Source organism: Macrotis lagotis, chromosome 4, assembly GCF_037893015.1.
Source record: "Macrotis lagotis isolate mMagLag1 chromosome 4, bilby.v1.9.chrom.fasta, whole genome shotgun sequence".
Taxonomy (NCBI): Eukaryota; Metazoa; Chordata; class Mammalia; order Peramelemorphia; family Peramelidae; genus Macrotis; species Macrotis lagotis.
In genome coordinates, this window is record NC_133661.1 from 74322912 (window position 1) to 74331758 (window position 8847).

Genomic DNA, 8847 nt, shown 5'->3' on the forward strand with positions numbered 1-8847 from the left:
CAATAATCCACTTGCTTACTTTCACATTATAAATTTTTTTAAGATCATCTACATACACAATGAGGGTATCTTTGAATAGGACATAAGATGGAATCAGAAAGACCATGACAAGTGACATTCCATAGTAAAGGATTTATTCACAATGTCACAATTGGCTGAAAGGTGTACACAGAGAATACAAAGTCCAACGTTTGTTTCAGTAGATGAAAACAATGACTTCTCTAACCACATGTCCTCTAGGCATATGTCAAAATCACACAGGATAGTTGGGTGACTTTGACTAGGTTATTGAACTTTTAGGGACCTCAGTTTCCTGATATATAAAATGGGTGATGGTGGTGGGATGGGGGTGTTGGACTAGATGTCCTCCATCTAAGTTTTCTCTCAGCTCTAATTCTATGTTCCATGACTTTGAAAACTACAATAGGAATAACTTTGATGACTCTGATCATTAATATAAAATGAGGGGGCAGCTAGGTGGAGCAGTAGATAGAGCACCGGCCCTGGAGTCAGGAGTCCCTGAGTTCAAATCCGACCTCAGACACTTAAGAATTACCTAGCTGTGTGGCCTTGGGCAAGCCATTTAACCCCATTTGCCTTGCAAAAACCTAAAAAAAAATATCAAATGAGGCATAAAAAAGGGAGATGTTTACTCTTCAAACATGTTCACCACTGTCTTGGAGAAGGCATATAACCCACTCCAAGGCTAAAAAAGATTCTCTATAGATTTTGAGGACTTCAAAATGCTATGTGACAGAGACATTGTGTAATTGCATCAGGCTGTAGAACATTTAAATGTCTGAAGCTCTCTGAGCTTTGAAAAGCATGCCACCTCTTCTGTCCTTCAGTATCTTCTGAAGTCTATCCAAGTTCATGTTCATTGCTTTCATGATTTACTATCTAGCCATCTCATTCTCTGCTGTCCCCTTATTTTGCCTTCACCAGGGTTTTTCCCAATAAGTCTGACTTCTCATTATGTGACAAAAAGTATTCAAGCTTCAACTTTAGTATTTGTCCTTCCAGTGAATAGCCTTAATTAATTTTTTTTTTTAGGTTTTTGCAAGGCAATGGGGTTAAGTGGCTTGCTCAAGGCCACACAGCTAGGTAATTCTTAAGTGTCTGAGGTCAGTTTTGAACTCAGGTATGCCTGACTCCAGGGCCGGTGCTCTATCCACTGTACCACCTAGCTGTCCCTAATTAATTACTTTAAAAAATAATTTGATCTCCTTGTTGTCCAAAGGAATCTCAAAAGTCATCTCCAGTACTACAGTTCAAAAACATCAATTCTGTGATACTCAGCTTTCCTTATAGACCAACTCTCACAGCCATACATTGTTATTGGAAAATCAGAGGTTTGACTATCCAGACCTTCGTTGTCAAGATGATGTCTCTTGCTTCTAGCATGTTATCCAGCTAGCTTAGCTTTCCTTCCAAGGATTCTTTTGATTTCATGGCTGCGGTTGCTATCTGCAGTGATCTTTGAACCCAAGAAAATAAAATTGGACACTGCTTCCATTTCTTCTTCCTTTATTTGTCAGAAAGTGATGGGACCAGTTGACAAGATCTTAGTCTTTTGATGATAAGCTTCAAGCCAGCTTTTGCACGGTCTTTTTTCACCCTCATCAAGAGGCTTTTTAATTCTACTTCACTTTCTGCTATACAATGGTATTGTCTGCCTATCTGAAACTGTTGATCTATTTCCTGACTACCTTAATTCTAGTTTTTGGTTTGTCCAACTTGGTATTTATAAGTAAGGTGACAATATAGAGGCTTGTCATACTCATTTTCTAATCTTAAACCAATCAGTTGTTCCATGTTATGTTCTAACTGTTGTTTCTTGGCCTGCATACAGGTTTCTCAGGAGACAAGTAAGATGAGCTAATATTGGATGACAGACTGACAGAATAATATCTGTTTGAATCCAAGGCAAACTATTTAATATCACAGTAATACAAGTCTATGCTCTAACCACTGATGCCAAAAAGACCAAAGCTGATCAATTCCATGAAGACTTACAATATCTTCTAGAAATAATACCTCCTAGAAAAGATATAAAAGAAGATATCACATTCATCAAAGGGGACTGGAATGTTAAAGCAGGAAATTGAAAGATAATTGAAATAACAGACAAGTTTTACCCTAGAGTAGAAAATGAAGCAGGGCAGGGACTAATTGAGTTTTGTCAAGATAACTTGCTGGTCATAGTGCACACATTTTCTCAATAATTCAAAAAAAACAACACTACACATGAAGAACACCAAATGGTCGATATTGAAATAAAATTGAATATATATTTTGTGGTCAGAGGTGGAGATGCTCTTGATAATCAACTACAATAAGACCTGACGCTCTTAGTGGCTTAGATCATGGGCTTCAAAATTAAGAGTTAAACTGAAGAAAGTAGGGAAAAGTATCAGAAAATGTAGGTAGGATTAAGTACTATCTCTTATGAATATGAAGTGGAAGTAATGAATAGATTTAAGAAATTAGATCTGTAGGTAGAGGGTCTAAAGAACCATGGATAGAGGTTGACAATATTGTGCAGGAGGCAGCAACCAAAAACATTCCAGAGAAAAAGAAGAATAAGAAAACAAGATGGCTGTCTGATGAGACTTTACATATAGCTAAGGAAAGAGAAAGGGAAAGGAGAATGGGAAAGATGGATACTCATCTGAATGCAGAATTCTAGAGAATAACAAGGAGAGATCAGAAGGTTTTCTTAAATGAACAATCCAAAGAAATAGAAAAAGACAATAGAATGGGAAAGACAGAACTCTTCAAGACAGAAATGGGCATGATAAAAGACAAAAATGGTATGGACTCAAATAGAAGAGATTCAGAAGATCAAAAGAACTGGAGTTGTTACCAAGAATAGTTTACCTATCAAAGTTGAATATAATCCTGAATGGAAAAAAATTGAATATTCTGACAAACTGAAAGATTTTTTCAGGTGACCAGAAGACCAGAACGGGTTATGAAAAGGTAAAAAGGAGTATTTATTTCATAAAAATTGGGGAGGGAATTTTGGAAAGGCAAACAGATTAAGATTTAGGAAGTTAGGGAGAGAAGGTAAAGGAGAGACTCTTAAAGGACTGGGTAGAATAAGGAGTAGAGGGATAAGGGGAGAACATAAGGTACCCAGGATAGGGTAAAAAGAGACTTTGATGGATAATAGTGAATAAAAAAAATAAGATGGAGAGAAATTCATAAATAGTAATTATGGCTTTGAATGTGAATGAGATGAATTTGCCCTTACTTTGGAAACAGCAGATTAAAAACTAGAATCCAACAATATGTTATTTTACAAGAAATACATTTAAGAATGAGAGATACACACAGAAGTAGAATGGAGGGTTGAAAGTAGATTTTATTATGCTTCAGTTAATGCAAAAATGGCAGGGGGAGAAACTATGATCTTAGACAAATTTATGGTTAAAATGTATTTAATTAAAAGAGATAAAGAGAGTAACAATATTTTCATAAAGGTACTATAGACAATGAAACAATATCAATACTGAACCTATACCCATTAAATACTATAGCATCTAAAATTTTAAAACAAAAGGTAAATGAATTACAAGTGGACAGAGATAGGAGTACTATAATAGTGAGGGACTTTAATCTTCCCCTCTCAGAGCAAGATAAAACTAATTAAAAAATAAGTAAGAGAAGTTAAGAAAGCAAATAGAATTCTAGATAAGCTAGTTAAGATAGATTGGGAGGGAATCAAATGGAGATAGAAAGGAATATTCTGTTTTCAGCAGTTCATGGTACCTTTACAAAGATATTAGTATTATTACAAAAATTTTATAGTTAAAAGCAGAAATATAACAAATATCCTTTTCAGAACACAATGCAATAAAATTTTATTTAACAAAGGACCATGGAAATATGTATTTAAAAACTAATTAGAGATAAAATAACCTAATTTTAAAGAATAAGTTGGTCAAAGAATAAATCATAGAAACAATAATTTCTTTGAAGAGAATGATAATAGTGAGACTATATATCAGAACTTATGGACAGTAGTAGCAGTGATCAGAGGACAAGTTATATCTCTAAATATTTATATCAATAAAATAGAGAATGAGCAGACCAATGAATGGGGTATGATGTTAAAAAAACTAGGGAAAAAAAATTAAAAATAGCTAATTAAACATTAAATTGGAAATCCTAATAATTAACATAAGATTAATAAAACTGAGTATAAAAAAGTCATTGAATTAATGAATAAAACTAGGAGTTGGTTTTATGGAAAAAATAGCAGGGGGCAGCTAGGTGGTACAGAGATAGGGCACCGGCCCTGGAGTCATGAGAACCTGAGTTCAAATCCAACTTTAGACACTTAATAATCACCTAGCTATGTGACCTTAGGCAAGTTACTTAACCCCATTGCCTAGCCAACCCCCCCCAATAGCAAAAAAGGTTGATTAACTTGATTTATAAAATGAGAGGAAAAAAATCAACTCACCAGTATTAAAAATGAAAATGGTGAATATATTCTAATAAAGATGAAATTAAAACAATTATAAGGAATTATTTTGTCCAATTATAATACTAATAAATTTAACAATTTAAGTGAGATGGATGAATATTTACAAAAATATAAATTGCCTAGTTTGGTAAAAGAGGAAATAGATTATCTAAACAGATTTATTTTAGAAACAAAAAATGAACAGGCTTGTTTACTAAGGGAAAAAAGCATCAAGATCAGATTGATTTACATGTGAACTCCATCAAACATTAAAGCTCAACTAATTCCAGTATTAAATGCATTATTTGAAATAGTAGGTAAAGAAAGGATCCTGTCAAAGTCCTTTTATAAAACAAATATGATACTGATACCTAAACCAGGAAAAATAAAAACAAAAAATTATAGAACAATTTCATAAATGAATAGGGATGGAAAAATTCTAAAAACTTTATTAAAAAATTTTTTAATTATGACAATGGAATTAAGTGATTTGCTTAAGGTCACCCAGCTAGGCAATTATTTGAAGTCAGATTTGAACTCAGATCCTCCTCACTCCAGGAGTGGTGCTTTATCCATTGCCCCACCTAACTGCCCCTAAAAATATATCCAAAAGATTATAACAATATATCACAAAGATTATATATCATGACCAAGTGGAATTTATATCAGAAATGTAGGGATGGTTTAACATAAGGAAACTATTAACATTATTAATGATCTCAATATTATTGATATCAATAATAAATGGGAAAATTTCATATGATTATATCAATAGATTAAAAAAAGCTTAAAATAAAGTACAGCTCTCATTTCTATAAAAAATACTTGAAAGTATAGATATTAAAGAATTTTTCCATAAATTGAGAAGAAGCATTTATCTAAAACAATCAATAAGTATTTTATATAATGGGAATTAGCTAGAAGCCTTTCCAGTAAGATCAGATATGAAACAAGTATGGTCACTGTCACCAATATTATTCAGTAGTATTTTGGAAATTCTATTGCTAGGATAAGAATCAGAATAAGGAATGAGGCAATAAAATTATTTCTTTTTGCAAATGACATAATGATATGTTTGAAAAAACTCAAAGACAACTAAAAAGTTAACTAAAACTATTAATACTTTTTGCAAAGGAACAGAATGTAAATTAAATCCATATAAATCATCAGCATTCCTATATATCACAAACAAAACCCAGTAAGAAGAGAGTTTAAAAAAATTATTCATTGAAAATAACTCTAGCATTAAATACATAGAACACCTGCCAAAACAAACCCAAGAACTATATAAATTATTTTAAAATAATTTTAAAATAATTTTATTATTTTAAAATTATTTTTTAAAAAGTTTTTATACAAACAAAATAAAATTTAAATAATTAGAGAAATATCAATTGTTCATGGATAGGTAGAGTCAATATAATAAAAATGACAATTTCACATAAATCAATTATATATTCAATGCCATCCTAATTAAATTATCAGAAAATATTTTATTGCAATTAGAAAGAAATAATAAAAAATTCATTTGGAACAATAAAAAATCAACAATATCAAAGGAAATATATATTTTTAAAATTTTATTTAATTAAAGAAATGGAGTTGAATGACTTTCCCAAGGTCACATAGCTAGGCAATTATTAAGTGTCAGGGGTCAGATTTGAGCTCAGGTCCTCCTGACTCCAGGGTTTGGTGCTTTATCCACTGTACCACTTAGCTGTCCCTTCAAAGGAAATAATTTTTTTAAAATATAAATGAATAAGGTTTAGCCATACCAGATCTTGAACTATTATGAGACATTCAAGACCAAAAATTTCTGGTGTATAAGAAACAGAAAGGTAGCTCAATGGAACAGAATAGACATACAATTTACAGCTGCAAATAAATGTGGAATCTTGTATTTCACAAATTTAAAGATATAAGATTTTGGGATAAGAATACATTCTTTGGTAAAAATTGTTGGAAAAACTGGAAAGCAGTATGGCAGAAATAGGGCAAAGACCAATATCTTATACAATTTAGTAATATAAAGTTAAGCTGGATATGTGACTAAGATATAAAGAAAGATATTACAAGAAAGTTTGAAGAACATGGAACATATTACTTATCATATATATAGATAATTTATGAATAAACAAAAGATAGAAAACAGTAAGATATAAATTCTATACTTTTGAATACACTAAATTAAAAAGGGTTTGTACAAATAAAACAAATGTAGTCAAAATCAGAAGGAAAGCAGAAAATTAGGGGGTTGGAAATTTTATAAGCAGTTTATCAGATAAAGTTCTCATATCTCAAATATATAAAGAATTTTGTGAAATCTGTAAAAATATGAGTCATTCCCCAATTGATAAATAATTAAATGATTTGAACAGACATTTTTATGATGAAGAAATCTAAACAATTTATAGTCATAAAAATGTTCTGAATCATTATTGATTAGAATTATTCAAATTAACCTGTATACCATGGAAACTATGTAAAGACTGGCAAATTGCCTTCTGTGGGGGGGAGGGAAGTAAGATTAGGGCAGAAAATTGTAAAACTCAAAATAAAAAAAATCTTTATAATTCAAATTGAATAACCCTGAGATATGATTTTACACCTTTCAAATTGGTTAAAATGACTGAAGGTAAAAGCAACAAATGTCATAATGAATATGGAAAATTTGGGACCCTAATACAATGTTTAAAAAATGGTGAACTGTTTCAACCATTTTGGAGAACAATTTGGAATTATACCTAAAGAGTTTTAAACTTTGACCCACCAGTACCATCACTAGTTCTGTTTTCCAAAGTGATTAAGGAGAAAGGAAAAGAACCCACATGTTCTAAAGTATTTACAGCAGATTTCTTTGTGTTGTCAAAGAACCAGAAATTGAGGGGATCAATTGGGAAATGACTGAACAAGCTGTGATATATAATTATGATGGAATATTCATGTAGGAAATCATGAGTTGATTGATTTTGTAAAAAAACATGGAAAGATATGCATGAAATATGAAAGAGTAAAATAAGCAGAATCAACTGTGTACACTAACAGCAGCATTGTTTTAAAAACAATTGAGTGGGATCAGCTAGATGGAGCAGTGGATAGAGCACCAGCCTTGGAGTCAGGAGGATCTGAGTACAAATCCAGCCTCAGACACTTAATAATTACCTACCTTTGTGACCTCAGGTAAGTCACTTAAACCCATTGCCTTGCCAAAAAAAAAAAGAATAACTGAGTGAATGAGTGATTTTGAATATTATATTCAAATTGATTACAAAAGACATACGAAGGAAGAATCTAGAAAGAGAAAGAACTGATTAATAGAAGTACATAGAATGATATAGAAACATGTATATATATATATATATATATATATACACACACATACATATATTTGTGTCTAATGCTAACCACCTCTAAAATGGAAGAAGGGGGAAAATTTACACAATAACTTTATTATATATTTAAAAAGAATAGCAAATTGAACATAATAGATTTTGCTGTTTCATGTGCAAGCATCTTTTATCATTATCATCATCATCATTATTGTTATTATACAATATTGTGGAAATGCTTACTTCTTTCCATAAATTAAAAATTAAATAAAAATTAAAGAAGAAAAGGTGACAAGAATATACAGAAGACCTATACAAGAAAGATCACCACTAACCATAATGGTGTGATTTCTGATCTAGAGCCAGACATTCTGCAGAATGAAGTCAAATGTGCCTTAGGAAACATTTGCCAACAATAAGGCTGGTGGAGGTTATGGGATTCTAGCTGAGCTAATTAAAACCTTAAAAGGTGATGTTGTTAAAGTGATCCATTCAATATGCTAGCAAATTTGGAAAACTCAATAGTGGCCACTGAGTTAGAAAAGATCAGTTTATGTCCCAATCCTAAAGAAGAACAATGCCAAAGAATATTCAAATTACCAAACACCCATACTGATTTCACCCCCCTCCCAAAGTTATGCTTAAAATTCTACAAACTAGGCTTCAGCAAAATGTGAACTGAGAATTACCAAGCTAGTTTTTGAAGAGGCAAAGGAACTAGAAACCAAATTGCCAATATTCACTGCATTATGGAGAAAGGATGGGAGTTCTAAAAAAAAATCTACATCTGCTTTATTGACTACACTTAAACCTTTGACTTATGGATCACATCAAAATTGATAAACTTCAGAGCTTGTTTATCAGTACTTTTACCTGAGACTTCACTCATCTTTCTCCTTAAATCTACTCTTCATCCTAATTTCCTTTTTTCTGTTGAGGGCACAACCATCCTTCTAATTACCTAGTTTTATGATCTCCTAAGTATCTTTGACTCTTCCCTCTCTCTAGCTCCTCATAGCTGATTAATTGCCAAGTTATAGAATC